Source organism: Colias croceus, chromosome Z (assembly GCF_905220415.1).
Source record: "Colias croceus chromosome Z, ilColCroc2.1".
Classification (NCBI taxonomy): Eukaryota; Metazoa; Arthropoda; class Insecta; order Lepidoptera; family Pieridae; genus Colias; species Colias croceus.
Genome location: NC_059568.1, coordinates 4,954,550 through 4,977,514, shown reverse-complemented (window position 1 = coordinate 4,977,514; position 22,965 = coordinate 4,954,550).

Sequence of the window (22,965 nt, the reverse complement as noted above, 5' to 3'; positions counted from 1 at the left end):
CAGGTTTAAACTGAAGCTCTTCTCAAGCTTAAGATTTTTATGAAATTTATTATACATATCAGGTAGATCTTTGAATCAAACAAAATCCTTCATACTTCTGAATGATAAGAGTAAGGCAGAACAACTTTTACAGGGACACCTAGTAATTTATAAATAGGTTTTTAACTTGTTTTTACAACATATTATGTTATCTTGTTTCTGCCAAATAATCTTTGAATAATATTATATAGCTATAACAGTACTAAAATTAAATCCCTAATTAATGTAGGCGACGAATATAAATGTCGAAATAAATTATAATTTTCCTTTTTAAGTCGGGTTTAGATGGCTACTTAAAGACTTTCGCGAAACTTTATTGCTGAGAACAAAAGTCGTTTTAGAGATTTGAGCTAATCTCGTAACAATTAATTTTCTGTTTATGTTTTAGGCTTTGAAATAATTTGCGTGAAAACTACCGTTTAAATTGCTGTCTTATAAGTAAATTTAGACTCACCAAAATTGTATGTTTCGATTATAAAATAAAATGTGTTTGTCGTATTTGTCTAACAATTTAAATATATACCAAAGATGTTTGCAGAATCAATTATTTAAGTCACGATTTTTTAATGAACTGATGAGTATAAAAGCTTATACCCTCATCAATTAATTAAAAAAAATATACAAAAAAATCGATAGTTTTATGACCTAATGATGCTTATTTTCAAAGTTTCCGTTTTTAGTACTATACTAATAAGCAATACATTTGATCAATATATGTGAAGGCACAGAGCAGATTAGTTTTCTGTTTCCTTCCAGACTGAGATTGTTTTTCCCCATTGAAAATCGAACCCAGAATCTCTCGATTCTGCGCTCACCTGTGAATGATTGATGTATTGATTATTGATTTTTAATCACCTGTATTGATGCAATGTAAAAATATTATTAGGATTATTTTATTACATTTGTATTTATTGAACAAAGGAAAGAAGTAACTCCTCAGAACCAAAAGTACCAACTGAAAACGATGTTAAAACTTACGTTTAAAATAAAATTGCATTGAGCTCCATCTGAGCGTATCGAGTTGAGTTTCTCAGATTCTGTATCTAAATAATCTTATCGAAAATCGCATTAAATTATCACAAAGAAAACTCACGTGAGGCGTACGGAACCCGCCTGAAATCCAACCGTACGGACCCAGATCAACTAGGATTTCTATATAACATATTACGTCACGGATTTTATTGTAATTGCATTTTTTCTAGAACCACCCGAAATTATTCTGTCCTGTGACTTATTAGATCAGACTTGGTAAAGGTAATTCTATACTGTGATGTTGTGACATAATAATAGAAGAAATGATGTTGTAACATCACCACTGCTCGAACGGTGAAGGAAAACATCGTGAGGAAACCGACATGTCGAAGAATTAAAAAGTTCGACGACATGTGTCATCCGCCAACACGCACTGGCCAGCGCGGTGGATTATGGCCTGTACCCTCATAGGAGGCCCGTGTCCCAGCAGTGGGAACGTTTATGGGCTGATGATGATGATGATGATGATGAAAGTCAAATCAAATCAAAATCATTGCAATCAAACATGGTTACAACACAACAAAGAACTTACATAATATAATAACTATGTGTGGTGCATTTATTGTGACATTTTGAACAATGTCTCCTATGTCTCCTAAAGTGCAATTATCGATTAAGATTTCACTCTATTCTATTGTAATGAGGGAAACTAGGTACTTCGTTAAATAGTTCACATACAAGCATTTGACAAAAAAAGAGTTTCTGCTTTACAAAATCTACAAGAAGTGTTAATGAGACAAAATAATTATAAGTAAGCAAGTACATCTAAAATTCACAAATAGCTAATAGGTTCAGTTGGTAATTTTATTTTATTACAAGTTAATAAATTTGTATCAGCAAATTAGAAAATTAGGAATAAAAAATATACTCTACCGATTCTTCCACTCATATTCAGCCAGTAGATATAACACTAGACGCGAAACAATGCTAAAATACACATGATGAAAATTTAATAAATATAAAAGTTCTTGGGAAAAATCGATGTAGAGAATGTGTCATGAAGTAACTTGTCGGGTAGCTGGCTTAGAGAGATATGGCGCATTTTGAAAGCTTCACAAACTTTCTGGGATAAAAGGAAGAACATAACGTTTTATATTATCTGCGTTTCAGGCTATTCTTTTCGGTTTTCCGGTATATTTTGCTCTTATTGTAAAATACAGAGTATGAATTTATAACATATTGTGTTGGCTATTCAGTAGTTTTACTGGATCGAGGGATATTTGATTTGAAAGCAAGAAAAGGCCTCGATATACTAAGACAAAGAGCTTTAATAAGACGAGCACTGAAATATTTTTATTATTAAATCGGTGTTGTCCTTAAAAAATATGTGCCAGAATTTAATTATTTATATTTTAGATAAATAATGTCTACGAAATTAGCTACGAAAATCTGATGACCAGACATTTTTGGTACCTGGACAACGATGATATCAAAAAAAGGAAATAAATATTAAATAATTTTTATCTTTACTGTAAAGTGTAACATAAATTAGAAAATACTAACTTATCGCTCCGGCTTCTTCGGTTGAGACTTTTTTTGTTAATTTTCAAATATGAACAGTTTCACAGAAATACCCCTGATATCTACACTAATATTATAAAGAGGAAAACTTTGCTTGTTTGTTTGTTTGTATGATTGTTACGAATAGGCTCATAAACTACTGGACCGATTTTAATGAAATTTGGCACAGACAATCTTTAGACCCTGAGAAAGAACATTACCTACGAAAATTCATTGCGAACTATGTACCACGGGCGAAGCCGGGGCGGGCCGCTAGTCAACTATACAGAGATACCCTGATACTTTTAAATTTACATACGCAAGAAAAAGCTTTAAAACATCAACTAACAACACTAATCTTTAAGCCGATTCCAAACCTCAACCATTCACAAAGCTGTAAAACACAGTTTAAAAACAAATTCTAATTGGCTGACGCTTTGAACTTTCCACATAAATCTGTTTAGAGTCTATAAACGCTCATGGAGTTGTCGTATATAAATCTACAATAAATGTACGTATAATGTAGTTCCTAGACGGTAATGTGGCATGACATGCGTTTTAATTGTCATGCTGCATGAGTGACCAAAAAATCTTATCATGCATTTTATACAATTCGTTTATCGAGCCTTAGTGCTTGAAACACGCTTTTGCATAACTTGCATCGATGTAAATGATCATGCTGCATGTATTACTTGCAGGATAGAAAACAGGAAGGTACAATCAACATTGCACGACATTCATTTCAATCATTTACTTTTGTTGAATCATTTGATTCAATAATATTCGTGCATGAAAGCACGTAACGCATGTCTGCATTACCGTCTAGGCACGACATAAGATTCATTACTTATTCACCGTCATGCGCGGTGTCTCAAACTCTGGACTCGTTTTGCCTTTCGCCACTTCATTATCACAGTTAAACATTGAGATTTGGGCCGCGCATGTTTGTGAGCGCAGATCTGGGGGCTTATCAGTAAGAGCACGACTTTAGACACAATAAACAATCGTGGAATATTCCATTATTGTCTGTTGTTATAGCGCGTAATTTATTTATTAACCTTAAGGGCTCTACCCACTACAACGCAACGTTTAATAAAGCCCGTAACAGGTAGGCAAAATTATTTGTATTGAAAATTATGAGACTATGCCCTACATCGTTCCGTCACTAAACAGCACCGTCACGTGGTAAGGAGTGCCAAAAAATGTCCATACATACAGCTGTCCATAGATACGAAAATGTTACGCTCTATTGTCCATTGTAGAGCATATCGTGCTGCTTTCCGATCCTGACACGTTTCTATTACGATCATACTATGATATGCTGAAGTGGGCAAAGTCCTTTAATGTGTGTTCAATTCTATGTTCTAGAACTAACAATCCATACTAATATTATAAATGCGAAAGTAACTCTATTTGTCTGTCTGTGACTCAATCACGCCTAAACTATTGAACCAATTTTCATGAAATTTGGTATGGAGATATTTTGATATCCGAGAAAGGACAACTTTTTGTCCCGAAAAAATGACGCAATCCCGGAAGTCCCACGGGAACGGGAACTATGCGGGTTTTTGTTTGACTGCGCGAGCGAAGCTGCGGGCGGAAACCTAGTTTTATATATACAGAAGAAAATGAAATCCTGTATTTAACGTGCGTAGCTGCATTTGACATGTTTCACTAATCAATTTTCTTAACACACGAGTAGATTTTCAGTCTACTGCATCATGTCAAACCTACGCTGTTTGTCAGTATCTATCGGTAAACAATCCAAGGTCTTCTCGATTTCACGCACAGGCAAGAACCACTGAACCGAGGAGGCGTTATTTCATTATATGGATTCTATAATGTATTTTAGTTCAGTGCAAAATTAAAGCTAGCAATCTGAAGTATTAATAAGAATGATTTACCACAATACGATTGATATAGGTAACATAGTATAACATTTGCTTTGCAATTAAAAGAAACTGCAGATTTAGAATACACTTTAAAACACCGCATATTAAAATAATAATACCATTCCCTCTAATTTCTTGTAATTTTTACTACGGTCACGAAAATTAAAATATAAAACGCCCATTGTCAGGACTACTGACAGGTCACAGGGCTGTCGACAGCTGAATAAATTATAATAACCTATATATAATAAACTAGCTTACCGCCCGCGGCTTCGCCCGCTTTCTCTAAAACTATTTGAGATTTAAACTATCCTATCTCTCAAGTTGGATCGAACTGCACATGGTGTGCGAATTTTATTATAATCGGTTAAGTGGTTTAGGAGTCCATTGAGGACAAACATTGTGACACGAGATTTATATATATTAGATTAGTATTATTACAATTATGTGTAATACCTTTAACTCTTTTTTGATTAATAAATATAATTTTATAATTGGTTCTGTGATATTAATTAATAGAATCTAGTTAGTCTATTTAGTAGTCGCAAATAGCACTGAAATGCTATGACTTTCCAGGAACCTATTCAATTCTAATACAATTGTTATTAGATCCTTCAATATGGTATAAATTCTCAGAACGGACTCTAGTTAAACTGTATTTTGCAAAATTAATATTAACTGATTTATTAGTGTTATTTCATTATATAAATCGTATGCTATTATTTATATAATATTTTAAGTTCAAATATAACAAACCTTCTATATATTATTAACTTTTTTTATTAAAGTACATATTTCACTTGATAATACAACTAATTTATCAAATATTTATGTGTGAGTCTGCTAATATAAAAGCAACTTTTTTCTCAAATTAACTAAATTATGAGAAAATAAACTTACATATTTACATTGACCAAGGTGTGTACTGTGTAGACACTTCTATTAAATTCGCAGATAGATAGTCCAATGTTATATATTTGTTTTTGTTTTTGGACAGCCCTAGTCTATTACCTACTAAATTCTGTCGCTCCCGAGTAATCATCTTATAGTGAATCCCAGAAAGTGCAATTGGGAACAAAGAGAAACCCACAAAACTTATATTCGCGTTCACAACGGACCAGATACTATGTTAATACGTTTCTGAACTATAATTAATTCAATATACAGCTTATTATAGAATTGTATTGTATATTTAGCCATTAAAGTGAAACCAGGAATGAAGGTGTAGTTTAGTAGTCAATTATTTATACAAAATCAATTAATGGCAACCAAAGTGTGTCCAGATATCTATTATGTAATTTCTAATAATAATAGCAAATAACGTTGCAATTAATGTATAATTAATAAATATTTTATACATAAAAGAATAGGAAAGTAACTCTAATAGTAACGCAACTAAAATTTAAGCAATGCAATAACAAATATGTATTAGTTATTATCAAAACGTAACAGTAGCCTTTGGGGGATAAAGGTTTTCGAATGGAGACTACGTCCAAAACGACGAAGAAGGACAGACGCCTGATAAAGGTGGCGTAAAGCCTCTGGATGCAGGCCGTTGGTGATCTGCTGTTCTGGGAGACTTTGGTTGAGACCTATGCCTAGCACTGGACGTCTTACGGATGGCACGACGATAAAGACGGTGACGACGAAACTACAAGTAAATTATAAACAAAACGTAAACAATATTGCATCGACATTCGACATGCAGTATAATATGTAAATCTAAATTATTTCTTTTTACACACACCTACGTCCTACCTATATCCATAGTTATCATCTCTTTGTATAACAGCTCACAATAGATTAAAAGTGGCTACATACGTGACTTACCAAATATTTTGCACGAAAAAATCAATACCTGTACAAAAACATATTGGATACACTTCGTATAGAGAAACTGTCAACATAGGACGCAAAGCAATACATGCGATCTTGCGAGCACTTTAGACATCTTCAAAATTTCTCCTGAGACGCTCTCGCGTTAGCAGTTATCTTTCGTAAACGTAAGGTACTTCGAGGACCATGTTATAGGAAATTGGGGAAATTGCAGAATAGCTTAGTCAGTTAATCTAATGTTGGTTTACATCATCACATCTTTAGACTAAATATAAATCATATACTTCGTTGTTATTTGCCTTTTGAAAATTCAACATTGCAACTACAAAATTATTACCTACATATTAATATCTAGACATCGGATTATATGCACTAACAAAATGCCAAAATATGCATGCAAATATGCACTAAAAAAGGCCGAAATATGCACTAAAAACGACTGATATGCCTAAAATATGCACAATACAAAATCAAAAAACCTTTATTATTTTTATATATTTTAATCAAAGATTGTATAAAATCTAAATTTTCTTGAAATTAAGTATAGTTTTTGTGCCAAACCAAATTTTCGAGCGCAAATTTGTGACGTTTGTCACCCGCGAGCCCAGAGTTGCCACCTTAGACCTTTCCGGGCTAAATGTAGCCCTTTTTTGGAATTCAACCCGTGTTTTAAGTTTTTAGCCCCAAAAGAATAATCTAGCCCTATTTTGAATGCCTCAATATTAACTTAAAATGGTGCCCATTTTGTAATTTTTTGCCATTTTACCATGCCAAAATAGGGCTTGTTTACTCGCTGATTGTTCTGATTGGCTAATAAAGGTTAGTCGACCAATCAAAACTCCCGCTACTTAACGAAATATGCACGATTGGGGAAAAAGTCTAAAATATGCACTAACGCCGTAATTAGAGAGTTTTATGCATTTGCATATGCAAATATGCAAATGCATATAATCCGATGTCTATATAATATCATAAACTACCACTTCGTAAATTAAAAAAAAATGTAACTCGTTCTACATCTGTATAATTGTGTTATAAAAAATAAAACTTTTAAATTGATACGTAGCCGTTCAATATTAGTATTCCGCTTGCAAAAGTTAGCTTCCATATGAAAAATGCTAAACTCTATTCAGTAATGTAAACGTTCAAACGAATTCATAAACGGCATGCCGCCCACTATCAAAATTAATCTATGAGCAAATATAGTTGCACGCTTTCCCTCACTCTCTACCATGGAACTGAAACCCAACACTATTATACCTTTGAGTATTTAAGGTATGTAAAATATGTTTTTTTTTTCAATGCCTTATCTTCTTTTCCGTTCCCTTATTTGGGGTCAGCTCTCCTCATTCTCATGCGCTTGGATGACCTAACCAAGAAAATACATACTTACATACTTAAATGATATTTAATATTATAAATGCGAAAGTAACTCTGTATGTCTGTCTGTTAAGTAACAGCGTGATTGAGTACTCAATCACGCCTTAACTACTGAACCAATTTGCATGAAATTTGGTATAGAGATATTTTGATACCCGAGAAAGGACATAGGCTTCTCTTTACCCCGGGACATAGGATAGGTTTTATCCCGGAAATCCCACGGGAAAGGGAACTATGCGGGTTTTTCTTTGACTGCGCGGGCGAAGCCGCGGGTAGAAAGCTAGCATTTAAGAGCTAGCGCGCAAGAGCAACTTTGGTCTCCGCAACAATTTTGTCTCTCCCATCAACTCTATGGGGAGTTGCGTCGCTACGTGCGCGCACTTTCTTACTAGCCCATAGAGGTGATGGGAGAGACAAAATTGTTGCGGAGACCAAAGTTGCTCTTGCGCGCTAGCTCTTATATATTATCGTATCTTATGTCTAGTATGTGAAAGGTGGACAAAAAGTTCCACTTACGCTATTACCCTCTAATGTACTCGTAACAGCTAAAGGCTGATTAAAGTTTACAAAACTAATTAACAACCTTCCTCCGATTACGTTTAGGGAATTCCCATTAGTATAACGGCTTTGATAGTTCACACGTATGATTAAGGGGAGCTCATTTATCTTTAAGCTCTCTTTTAGCGTTCATGTAAAATATTATATTTTATGACGTTTATTAAAATAAGTAAGGTGATGATGATACCTCCAAACAAGAGTTTGACAAGTGGTACAAGAACTTATCAAATACTTTTTAAATTACATGCCTTTTATTTCATTTATTTAAGACTAGCTGTTGCCCGCGACTTCGTCCGCGATTAGGTCGTTTTTCGTCATTCGTTGTTTAAAAAAAATACGTGACACTTTATTTTAAAATTTTCTTAATTATTGTCTCTTATAAAATTTAACTACATTAAAATTGAACACTCTGATAAGAAAATCTTAAAATCTGAAGAAAACATGAATGTGGTTTAAATTCTACATTACTTAGTATCAAAATAATAATAATCTAAATTAAATGTAGATTAACAGTTTGAGCACACCATTATAGAATATGTAGTATTAAATTACGTTAGTTTACATAGTAACTTTACTACGACTACAACTACGATTCAAAGAAAACATCTTTTTCAGTGTGAAAATGCTCTAAGCAATCCTGGATGATGAACTGTATATCATGTATCTACCTACTCTGATCCCAGTACGGTCGGTACGTCGATAGCCATAACGATAAATATTATAATCAGATAACCGCAAAGTCAAAATAAAAACATTACTTGTAAAGTTGTGAGTGCAAAATTTACGTTTCATTTGGCAATAACATTTTTTTCGGTACTAAAACGTAGTAGTTTGATATGTGGTTGGCTGCCCCTCCTCTCCTTCCTGAAAAATATCCTACAAAATTTCCCGAGATACTTCCAATGATTGAACCATTGGACGTTGGACATTAACTTCAGTAAAAATTGACGAAGCGGATGATTACTAATTTCCACTTAATCCTCGCTGCTACTGTCTTTATCATCAAATCATCAATTTTCAAGTGGTGTAGTAAAAATATCAGCAGAAATCGTCTTCCAAAGGCGATATAATTTTATTAGCATTGAATAAAAAAATCAAAAGTTAACTGTAAATCTATAAAAAAAGCTACTTACAAATAAAATTTTATCAAAAACTTCTGTTCCCAATGCACCTCAAAATAATAAAAGAATCATTCATTTCATTTCATTTCAATAAATACCTGTAAGTAACAACTTACCTTTTGTGGGAACGCATGATGGTGAAAATTCACAAAACACGAAGATTGCATATTTTGATATTTTTGGTTTTATGGCATTCAATTGCTTTATAAATATCACTACATAGTATAAAAACTATGTAGTGATATTTATATTATATATCCGCCAACACGCACTTGGCCAGCGCGGTGGATTATGGCCTGTACCCTCATAGGAGGCCCGTGTCCCAGCAGTGGGAACGTTTATGGGCTGATGATGATGATGATGATGATGAGTATAAAAAAGTCGCTTTCTGTGTCCCTATGTCCCTATGTCCCTTTGTATGCTTAAATCTTTAAAACTTCGCAACAGATTTTGATGCGGTTTTTTTAATAGATAGACTGATTCAAGAGGAAGGTTTTAGTACATAATTTATTAGGTTTTAGACAAAGCGGACGAAGCCGCGGGTGGTAAGCTAGTAAATTTATAAAACACGAAGATTTTAAAAATTGTAACTAATGAACACAACAATATATTATTATACTCTTTGGAACACAATCATTAGATTAACTGTAGATAATGGTGTCTATTTTTACTTAAAATAATAAACATCTAAGTAGGTACCCCTCACTTTAAAAAAAATGTAGTTTATTATTTACACGAAATATATCTTATAGGGAACGGAAGATATGGGTTAAAGAGTTAAATAAATAAATAACATAATTATATTTAAATTATTAATTTTTAACATTGTGTTCAGTAGTGTTAACATGTAAATTGATTTGATTTTTACGAAATCTCATAGATGGCGCTGTTACAAAATTAACATTATACAACTTACATTCTTTAAGCTATGTTTCTCTTCCCAAGTTACTTAAATGGCATAATTTTTATAGTGTCAATCTAGATATTGTCAAACAACATTTATATATGCGTCATTTGATTATTAATTTCCAATAGTTAACGTGTAAATTGATTTGATTTTTATAACATTTAATAGATGGCGCTGTTTCTAATTTGTCTTTATACTACTAAATTCATTAAACTGTTTCTCTGCCCAAATTACGTAAATGACATAGTTTTTATTTTGTAAAGCTAGATAATAGCATGGCTTACTCGAAACCAACATTTAAACATGAGTCTTTAGATTGTACGCTGTCGTAATACACGGAATACGTAAGAAAAATAAAGGTTCACAGCTCCTCCCCCGTAGATGATAGCTTGATAATATGTAGCCTATAGCCTCACCCGACCTGTTAGTAATATTCATGCAAAATTTGAAGTCAATCTATGCAGTACTTTTCGAGATTAGCTCGGACAAACATACAGACAAACAGACAAACAGACAAACAGACAAACAGACAAAAATTCTAAAAACTATGTTTTTGGCTTCTATATCGATTATAGATCACGGCCCAGGTATTCTTTTAAAAAAATATTCAATGTACAGTTTTGACTTTCCTACGATTTTATTATATGTACATAGATTTTTCGTTTTTCTATTTAAGATTTTTTAAGATTTAACCGACTTCAAAAAAGGAGGAGGTTATCAATTCGGCCGGTATGTTTTTTTTTATTTTTTTTTGTATGTACACCGATTACTCCGAGGCCTCTGAATCGATTTACGTCATTCTTTTTTTGTTCGATGCGGGATGGTGTCGAATTGGTCCCATAAAAAATTTATTCGGATAAGCCCAGTAGTTTTTATTTTATGAGCATTTTTGTCTGTATTTGTAAAAATTTGAAGTCGGTTGTTTTTAACGCAGTTATTGACTTGTTAATAACTCTATACTGATCTGAGTGACAAATACTAAATCGGTGTAACTCTATCAGTTTTTAAAAATTAATAAATTTCTTGGTGTAAAATGTTTTTAAATAAAAATATGCTTCGATTACAAGAACTATTGTATTTTAATAGCACGATGAAACTCGAAGAATAATTAATTATAATTAAGTATTTTTGTTTATATTGGCTTATAATTAGTCGAAGCCTGGAAAATATTGTTTTCTTTCAGATAATAATAACCCGTGTAAACAAGATACTGCAAATGCTAATCTATTCTGAAAATATTTATGTGAAGTAATTGACTGAATGAAATGTATTTTTTTTAAATTACGATATTCTTTTACAATGTTTATTTTGAAATACACTGATTCTCGATATAACACGCAGATGAATTTATGATTTATATGCTTTTATTAAAATCCTTTCTTGATTTCTATGCGGGTAGAAATTTTAAGGTTACAATTATTTGACTGATTGTACAGATTTATCCAACAAAACGAAATTTGACATGTTATTACGTGGTAAAGAGAGTTGAAATATATGCAGAAATGTATACAAATATACACACTGCACAAGTCAATCTTTTAATGCTTATTTTCGGCTGACAAGCGGTGCGTATCGGCTTCGCCCGTGGCACATGTTTTCTTCTCCATAAGAGCAATCTTCGTATTTTAGAGAACACATAAATAATAGATAGACAAAAAGCTAAGCTGCTTAAATATGCATACAAATTCGTGTATGTTCCCGTTAATAACAATATCCTTAGATAACTCTTCATACATTGTGTGCTAAATAGTTCAACAAATATTCATACATTCTTCACCGACTTTCCGCTTCCAGGATGAAGTATAGCGATATTCCCTACGGCGCAATTTATTAACAATATTGATGTCTTTATAATATTGTTGGACGTCCAGAAAATTGTTAGTTTACTTATTGAGATTTATAGCGGCTAGCATCTCATACATATCTGTGTGATCTCTGATTTGAATCTTTGGAGATGTTTGCGAGGATTGATTTCGTTGAAATGTTTATTGTTACTTTAATTGTAGTCATATTAGGACAAAGAGCACTCAGATTATTTGTAAAGCTAAAAAGCATCTGCCTAACTAGTTACAAATAATATTGGCCTTCATAGTGACATCTGATGCTATAATACACTTCTAACTCCAAAGTACTGGACTAAATTACCCATTTGAAGCCCCTTTATATTAAAAGGATAAATGGGAGCATAAAATGTCCCATCTGTCATCTGTGTCAAATAGTGATCTCAAGTTAAAACAAAGGAACTAACACGTGTAAAACGTTGAACTATTCCAAAGCTTTTCACTAAAGTTTTAATGTAAAATTTAATCCGACACACTAGAGATTCTTCAAGCAAAACAAGAAGTAATTATCGGTTCAGCACGTAATCCCAAGATTTATAGGGTTAAAAATCCGTTTGAAACACTGAAATATTTCTCAGTGGGAAGATAACTTGCAGTAGATCACGCTTATCAGGTAGTGCACGTGTGTTGTGACGTATAGTTGTGCTTAGCTACAGATTAATGGTGGCTTCGCACTGGCGGCCGCCTATCAATGATATGAAGTCTAATATTAATATTAAATGTTCAGTTTGGATTTTGGAATGCATTTGAATATTTAACGGGAATTTAGTGTTAGTTGAGTTATGATTAGTTATGTGTCTGAGCACTTATAGTTAAATTCAGCACATAGTTAATGTACGAATGATCTTCTTTGAGAGAAATTATGATAGATTTCTATCAGTGTTAGGAATAAAAGATTTTTTATCGTTTCTCACTATAGGTTATGTTTTGAACCTAACAACTCTGAAAAGCTAACAAAGCATTTGATGCAGCGACATCTAGATCTTTAATAGTTTTAATTTAGCAGATGATATTATACTTATCATAGATTATGTTATTTATTATGTCGTCAAGAAAACATATCAGTTATCAATTTATGCTAGAAAATATTATAATAAGGTATGATTTTTCAATGATTTACGAACTGATAATATGCTATAAAAATAAAACGAGTGATTATTATCAAAAAAGTGATTATCCTATCAGCTCAAACAATTCCGTTAAATTTAAGTACATACCTACCTATGCGATTATTCACACTCGTTAAAATAAGCGCTCATTATTTATTTCCATCGTTGAATTTAAATTTCATAAATTATTATCTATTCGGATTAATATAAAATGCTCATTCGCGTAATGATCACAAATAATACAATATCATAAACAATTTGTATAATAATTTAATATATACCTACTTGGCGTTATTTCATCAATAGTGTAAGCTCAATAGTATCAAATTACAATAGAATATAATATTTCACTTAGATGATAACAGATGCCAAGATAATGCCATAATATTGTACTCAATTATCACGCATGAATTCGATCCTATGCTCATATATTCATCGAAAATTGATTAACCAGATGGAGGTAATTATTTTCTATTGATTATTATACTGGCGAGGCCTGATAACATCCGTAAGGATTCACTGTTTCTTATAACAAACTAGCTGCTCCACGCGGTTTCACCCTCGTGGCTCCTCTTCTGTTGGTCGTAGCGTGATGATATATAGCCTATAGCCTGGATAAATGAGCTATCTAACACTGAAATAATTTTTCAAATCGGACCAGTAGTTCCCGAGATTAGCGCGTTCAAACAAACAAAAAAACTCTTCAGCTTTATATAATATTAGTATTGATGGCTGACGTGGCAGTTCATATCGTATTATTTCATATAATTCACATTTTATATCATAATTTCTTCACTACATAGTGTAAAACAAAGTCGCTTTCTCTGTCCCTATGTCCCTTTGTATACTTAAATCTTTAAAACTACGCAACGGATTTAGATGCGTTTTTTTTAATAGATAGAGTGATTCAAGAGGAAGGTTTTAGTATATAATTTATTAGGTTTTAGAAAAAGCGGGCGAAGCCGCGGGCGGTGAGATAGTTTACAATAAAACTGTAGTGTTTTTCAAATTTAAAGAATACGTATTCATGAAACTAAGATTTTTTTTTGTATTTAATCTGTTAAAACATTATGTACTTTTATATTTCCTCTTTTGCATGCAAGCTGCAAAATATCCATGAAATATATTCGACAAGTATGACGACATGTGACTTCTCTCAGCCAGCACTACACTCGAAAAACTTGGTGAATTATAGTTTAAAATCTACCAGAAAACAGGTTATCATTTTAAATATACAAATAAAGTACAATTTTATTTTATTTAAGATAAATTAAATCTATCAAACAATTGTTGTTATAATTAAGACAATCAAAAATATAAAAAAGTTATCCAATAATTTCACCACTGTCCTATAAATATATACTTAAAATTGCGTATTTAATTAAAATAATCACAGTAATAATATTATTAAGCTGTAATTACAAAAAAAGTAATTAAGATTGTCAGAAAACTTCGGTATAATCATGTCGAAACAGATTTTTGGTTAAAATAACGCGGTTTAATTAAACATGTTTCAATTATAGTAATTCTCGTTAAAAACTTTAATGATATATTTTTCACTAGCGGTCCGCCCCGGCTTCGCCCGTGGTACATATGTATTTCGCAATAAAAAGTAGCCTATGTTCTTTCTCAGGGTATAAAGATTGTCTGTGCCAAATTTCATCAAAATCGGTCCAGTAGTTTATGAGCCTATTCATTACAATCAAACAAACAAACAAAGTTTTCCTCTTTATAATCATAGATTACAGGCCAAGTAAAATTTGATATTATGTTATTAATATGTCAATATAATTTAAAATCGCAGTTTAATCAATCAACCAATTACAAAAAAGGACGTAAAGGTGAAGTTGAAAAGTATTATTATATGATGTCTCAATTTCTCTCTTTATTTATAACTAGCTTACCACCCGCGGCTTCGCCCGCTTTGTCTAAAACCTAATAAATTATATTGAATCACTCTATCTATTAAAAAACTGCATCAAAATCCGTTGCGTAGTTTTAAAGATTTAAGCATACATAGGGACAGAGAAAGGGACTTTGTTTTATATTATGTTATGTAGTGAAGATTTTAATTTGACTGACCGCTGAAAATAAAAATTTCATGGGTACTCAATATCTGTAATAGATATATATTGACAAGGAAAAACTCAAAGGTTGTGCTAATAGATTCATAACCCTCAATCCTCATCAAAAAATATGAACCCCGAATATTTTCATCATGAAATTTATCTAGGACAAAACCCAAACAAACACTTAATCAACGGATAAATTATTTTATCAATAGCTTACTAATCTGGAATATTCCTTTGATCAACCGATGATTCGTTCTATTTTGTATTTTTTCCTTTCAAACAAATTTCATAGCTGCCAGGAGCCATTCAGTCTTATACTTAACTAGATCTTATTTTCTGACTTTCTTTGTTACTCCGTAAAAGACAATTTGTGTCAACTTTAATACGTTCCTTATTGATTCACACGGTAACATCTTTTATTATAAAACTACAATATGCTAATATTATAGATTTATTTTCTAATTTAATCTTGCTATTTAAGAATTAAGAAAATCTAACGGGTAACAAAAGAATGGTCGACTACAGCTGAAAATTTCAATTTTAACAAATTAAAGTCAGATTATCCAAAAACCCAAATTGATTCCAGGCTTATTCGCATTAGTACGAGCGAACTATTTAACTTGAACCCGGATTTGAGTGAGATCGAATCGAGATCGATTCGACATTAAATTGCTACACTAGTTTCACAAGGCGGTAAAGCAAATCGGTTGCCCGAACTTTCGATACAATGTACTCCTTTATTTAACTTACCTTTGTAACCCTAATGAAATCTAACGACTCGATCTTATTCGATCACATCTAATGTTATATACAATGGTTTATATACTCATTTTACAGCAGTATTATAACGATGAATGACGTTTCACAATAATTGTGATGCAAAATAGTATTTTGTAATACTTAATCCCACCAAAAACATTTTCATGTAAAATGAAGCCAAGACGAGCCCATATGACTCGCACTGTCAAAAAGTTATCAGATATCATGTAGAGCCAAGCTTCTAACACTACACGCCCTAACTCTACAAGGCCTAACTTCACAAACTCTACACCTTAGTCAAAATATGTGGCTTGGCCATTTCGCTTCATTCACATCGGCGTAAGGTGAAAAATTAATTCACTGTTCATTACTTTTGTGTTATACAATAGTTCTTGTAGTAACGAACGGCCAAGCCATATATTTTGACTAAGGTGTAGAGTTTGTGAAGTTAGGCCTTGTAGAGTTAGGGCGTGTAGTGTTAGAAGCTTGGCTCTACATGATATCTGATAACTTTTTGACAGTGCGAGTCATATGGGCTCGTCTTGGCAACATTTTACATGAAAATGTTTTTGGTGGGATTTCATTTCTTTTTGTAAGTTGTTAGTAACAAAAATTTTTTTTATTTTTTTCTTCTTTTTTTGGGGTGTATTTCTTGCACATCAGAGACGCCTTTTTTATAGCTCACTCTCTTGTCAAGGACAATTTTTTTTTAATTTTAGCTACTGTGTGGTACCGTAAGAGGCAGGAGACGTTTGCAACACTTCTATTCATTCATATTTATATTATCTGATCTGAAGTACTTATGTGTCTCAATATACCTATGTCGAATACATTTTTAATTTTTTTTAACAAGAAGTACCTATACATATATATTATATATCTAGGGGAACCAAGTTTTAGACTATTAGATTAGACCTCTAGCGTCATCAAAATTCAATTTAAAATTACAGGTTTGATACAAACTCCCATCCCCTAGTTTAAGGGGTTGGGGGATGAAAGTTACAAGTTTTATAATTTTTTTGTTGTTTGTGTGCTAATACTAGCTTACATACAAAATTTCAGCTTTCTAGGACATTAGGAAATACCTTAAGAATTTTGATGATCATCAGTGAGTCAGTGACGAAATTAGCGTTTTTTAGATATAAATAAAATCTGAAGTATAAAAGCTAATGTAATTAAAACTTAATATGTTCAATAAGTCCGCTATTGACAATATATCCCGAAAATTTTGTTGATCTAGCATAATCCAAACCCAAGTTATGAGGGTTCAAAAAAACGTCGAAGCGCTTCGAGAAAAGGTAGGTAGTGCCCGTGCGCTTCGCTTTCGCTTGGCTCGTCTTGGCGGGGGCACTACCGTGCCCCCAGATGTAAGTGCTGATTTACACAGGGTCAGTAACTGACTACAAATTCGAGGCAAATCAGTGCTGACCCGAAAAAAAACCCTGTGTAAACAGATTTGAAGTCAGTACAGAGGCTTGAAGTCTAAGTAAACAGTTAAGTAAACACTTTATAGCTTCTAATTTTTCTTTCTAGTCTAAGTAAACACTTTATAGCTTCTAATTTTTCTTTTAATATTAATTCTTGTCTTCCAATAACCGATTTGGTCATCGTTTAACTATAGTATAATATATTATAATAATATTCAAATCCAAATTCACTTGTATAAAAATAATAGATAAAATATTACGTACACGTCGTGTATAATATAATAATATGAACGTATTAACAAAAAAATCATCACCTCATTATCAAAAAGAAAATTGATACCCAATATAAAACATACTCAATGTTACAATAATATATAAACCAGGTTCGAGAACCAAAAGTAATAAACTTTATTTCGTACGAAAAATAACAAAACAATCCACTCGTGCCATTAACAACTCACTCACGGGGAAAAATACGATACTGCATGCCAAATGCTCCCGAAAAAAGCCGTTCCTACACTTCAAAGTTCATCGGCCTGGGAATGTATGGTTATGTTGCTTTAATTGCTTTTTTAATGGTCGAAAACCTGTCGAAAGTTATAAGTACTAAGTTTATATTCGAGTGTCTTATATAAACAACGCTGATTTTATTGTACTAAACTGTAGGAAAATATGGCACACTTTTTGTGATCGACTTCAAGATCGGAATAATAAATGTTATACTGCATTTAATATTAATATTCTTACAGCCAAGTGATACTACAGCGTAAAAAAAATCGAATAAATATAGATATAAGTAAGAAAGAAACATTCAGTTATCACCTTTACACTCGTTAACCAAACGTCCTAATTCTAATAATTATTGTCCTATCACAGCAGAAATGCAAGTTTTTTCCCAAACTCTCAACATTGCTATTATTCTAATATTCACCAATTCTGAACTACTACTAAATTACATGTAGAAAATCGTTTCGAAAACTTTATAATTTAGAGAAACAGATTGTTACATTTAGATGTGAAATTCAATTTATCTTTGGACTTCGTGGAATGTATTCTTAAATATTAAACGTCCAACCGCAAGAGATATTTAATAAAAGTTCTGCCTTTTGTTTCCTTAATTGAAATCAAATTTCAGGAATGACGCAGCTGCCATAAGATCGTTCGGCATCGTTGCCTTACAAAGCATTGATTACATTTATTTTTAATATGATTAATTTGAGCGCGTCTCTTGGATACAATCTAGGACAAACTTATTAGTAAACCGATATTAGAGAAACTACTGACTCACAAACCCGTCGAGCAAGAATGTTCTCAGCTAAATGAATGTTTGATTGAAACAACTTACTTTCCATTTCGAAGATTGTTCGAATTTCGACTTGCTTCTCGTGAAATATTATGAATACATGCATTTCGCATCTGTTTCCCTTTTGTATGTCTGTACGTTGAAATAGGTGTGTAATATTACACTGAACCTTATATTGTTAGTGCCCGTGATCAATTCTTGGACATTTTCTTTCTACGTTCACGCATTGTGCTGAGCGTACGATCGTTATATTTTAAGCAATGTATATTTATCCGACATTTTCCTTATAACACTATATTGAATCTTACCTCTAACTATTTTATATGTATGTATGTGTATTCACCAATTGTATATTATAACTAGCTGTGCTGCGCGGTTTCGCCCACATTGCTCCACTCCTAATGGTCTTAGCGTGATGATGTAATATATCCGATCTCGATAAATGGGCTATCCAGCACCAAAAGAATTTTTCAAATCGGATCAACATTTCCTGAGATTATCGCGTTCAAACAAACAAACGAACAAACTCTTCAGCTTTATAATATTAGTATAGATTACCATTAAATGTTGTTCATACTTATATTAGAATAGTATCTAGAAACATGATCCCAACAGAAAACACCACATTTTTATTTAAAGAAACTCTCGATATGCAGTAAAATATAAATACATTGTGTGTACATTACTTTATCTCTAGGATTTAGTAGAGACGATGTTTAAGTATCTCGGCTATGCATCGCGACATTAAATTTATAAGCCACTTACCGTAAAAGCAAACTTTACACAGCAACAACGCAATTATTCCTAACTACGTGATCATCATTCAAAAACGTAAAACTATCATAATTTTTATATGGATATATTGCACCTACTCTTATTTTAAAAATGCGTAACTAAACGTCAGTTTTTTGGGAGAATCCTCTACCGTTAATTTATTTATTTAATTATTTCATATATTATTATTATTTTATTTACCGCATTTATGACAAATTTTATATCAAAATCATAACGAGCAATTTACCTTTAATGTGCGAACTATCAGAATTACATATAATTTATTAAATTACATAAACAGCATACATTACGCACGTAACCTCAATTGCAGTACGTTCAAAGGGCGATAATCGCCCTATTTTAAAAACCAATTACGTAGAAAAGTACAAAATTAATACCCATTAAATGCTGTCCGTATGAAATACCTGAAAATGGCATAAAATATAAAAAGTACACGTTTTCAATTGATGGCTTTGATAAGGTACTGATAATAGTTCAAAGGGAAACATTTAATTGGAACATGAACGGAAAATAATTTGTACAAAATATGTTCTTTTATACGAAATGCTAATTATGTCGTCATTGAGATATTGGAATGGCGGGAACGTAACGAAAAATATTGTAATTTTAAGCATATCGGTCAAAAACTCTTCAAAGATTATGTAGTTAAACATATTATGTTTATTAAAGTTATTTATTAGTTTAATAAATTGGGACCAATGCGTGAAATACGTATTAAAAAACAAAAATGAATATTCATTACCCATGTAATCTAATTGCGAAATATGAAATTAAAACAAAGGTCCTTCGATTAAGGCATAGTGAAAAATTATTGCTACATACAAAAACAATAAAACAAATCACTAAATCGATTCTTTGGATATCTGAAAGACTTTAATAAAAAACAAAAGAACATCTTTTAATTACAAATTTGTTTCTTGTAAAATGGTTCTATCCCATCAACAATTTTTGTTCCCAAAATAATTATTATCCTAATATGAAACCCTATAAGTTGTCTTTATAAATCAAATTACAAGTGTTATGATCCAAAAGGGTTATTTATTAAGGCCAAATATAGTTGCTTGACCAAGGCTCTATTAACGAGAATATATTTCCTAAATATTTGTATATTTTCTCAAAGAATAGTAGAAAAGTAAAGATCTGAGATTAGGGTTGTCATAATATGCTTTTTACTTTTTATAATTATATTATTTTATGTATCAGATGGAGAAACTCATAAAACTCTACTCAATATACAATTGTCATACTTATATTATTAAAAAAAGAAATGTGATCTCTCCGTTTCATTTTTGTTTATTGTTAAGAAATAATCTCAAAAAATATCTAATAAAGAAATGTTATAACATAAGCTTTTCTATTTGTTGTTAAATCTGTTTAAGTACATATTTAAACTGCACGATAGTGGATTTTTTAGTATGTGTGTATTTTGTATATTTATCCCAAGGTTCGTAACAATTCCTTGGATGTAATAGATTCCACCATAATGCGTCAAACAGCAGTTATTTACGATCAGATATATTTGGCAGCGTTGGACGCCGGCAAAGCGTGATAATCCCAGTACTTGTATGTGCAGAAACACATGAACAAATTATCTATTATATGTACAGTACACTACGAACAACATGTGTTCAGTAATATTATAGGTGTTCTTAATATTGGGTTAAACATTCGGCGAATATCGTAGTAAATTAAACACAAGAATGTGTTTTGACATTTTTATTTAAACCTTTATTGGATGGTTAAGTAACCAAAAGTTCAAAAACACAAAGATTTTTATTTTATAGAACTCAAAATCTCCTCACCCGTTTTTTTTCTAGAAACCAGACACAGTTTACGAGAAACATAGGCCTATTTTTTATTCAATGTGAATTCGGGTGAAGCCATGACGAGCCAGGCTGGGATAATCGAGCATGCCTTCATGTTTAAAAGCCTGAAATGCACTACAACTTACTAAGTATAAATGTGTATAGTTCTTACATAATATTAAGTTAAATGCGACGATTTGTATTTTCTTCTATATTGTCAATGTGCAATAAAATCAATCAGACTTTTACTTACATTAGTGTACACTAAACTCCTTAAATATATTGATTATGAATTAATATAATATAACAAATTACATACCGCATAACATTTCTACATAAATACGTCTTAATAATTACTAATCCATACTAATATTATAAATGCGAAAGTAACTCTGTCTGTCTGTCTGTCTGTTACTCAATCACGCCTTAACTACTGAACCAATTTGCATGAAATTTGGTATAGAGATATTTTGATACCCGAGATAGGACATAGGATAGGTTTTATCCCGGAAATCCTACGGGAACAGGTTTTTCTTCGAAAACGCGGGCGAAGCCGCGGGCGGAAAGCTAGTATTATTATAATATAGTATATACTGCTACCAAATAAAACAAGCAATACGTAGCCATATCCACTTTACAAAACTACGTTCGTATATAATGCTCAATACTTAAAACTCAATACTCTTTACTCAGTTTCAGTCTAAGCAAGCTAAGCTCTATTTCCAAGTGAGTGCAGAGAGGAAAAATCCCAGTAACACCATTTAACCCAGATCCAATGTGTCATTCAGTCAGTTGCAATTAAATAATACAGCAAACGCGACTTAACTGCTTAGCGTTTAGGAATTCTAATATGGAATACTTTCATCGCGTGGTAGATTCTCTAAACAAAGTAATTGATGGATAGTGGAATGTGGAAAAGCTGGGAAGCGATTCAAAGGAAACAAGTATACGTAAATGGATACAAAGTATATACTGATGTGATTTTGTAATTGTAGCATTAAACTATTAAACAGATTATCCTTAGAATTTAGAAAATTAATACTCTGTTTTTTTACTTACAATTTGTGTTTTAGAGTATTAAATATTAAGAATTATACGAAGTTTATTCTGTTGCATTCGGTATTAAAACTTCATGAAATTGTTAAAGTACAATTAAAAATACTAAGTTATTCAACATTATTTGTCTCGTATCTAGGCGAATAAAAACCGATATTACGTATCATGTAATATAGAATACATAATGCGTAAACGTCAAATAAATAAAATAAACGCTAGTAACGATAAGGTTTAATGAAATCATAAACTAGAAGCTGATACTATCAATATATATGTATCTATATATCTAACTGAATTGCTGTGAGACACTGAACATTATGTTTCAGTTTATAGGATAGTGGCAGTGTGAAGATAGCCCAGGTGGTAAGTAATGTTATTCAGATGCAAACTAGAAATAAATGTTTAAATAGATGTCGATTTAAGACGGTTTTTAGGCGCTTTTATTAGCTTCACATATGTAACCGCCTGTGCATTCGATTTTGTTACTCCTTAAAAAGTGTGCAAAGTTTGAATTATAATTTAATATCTTCCCC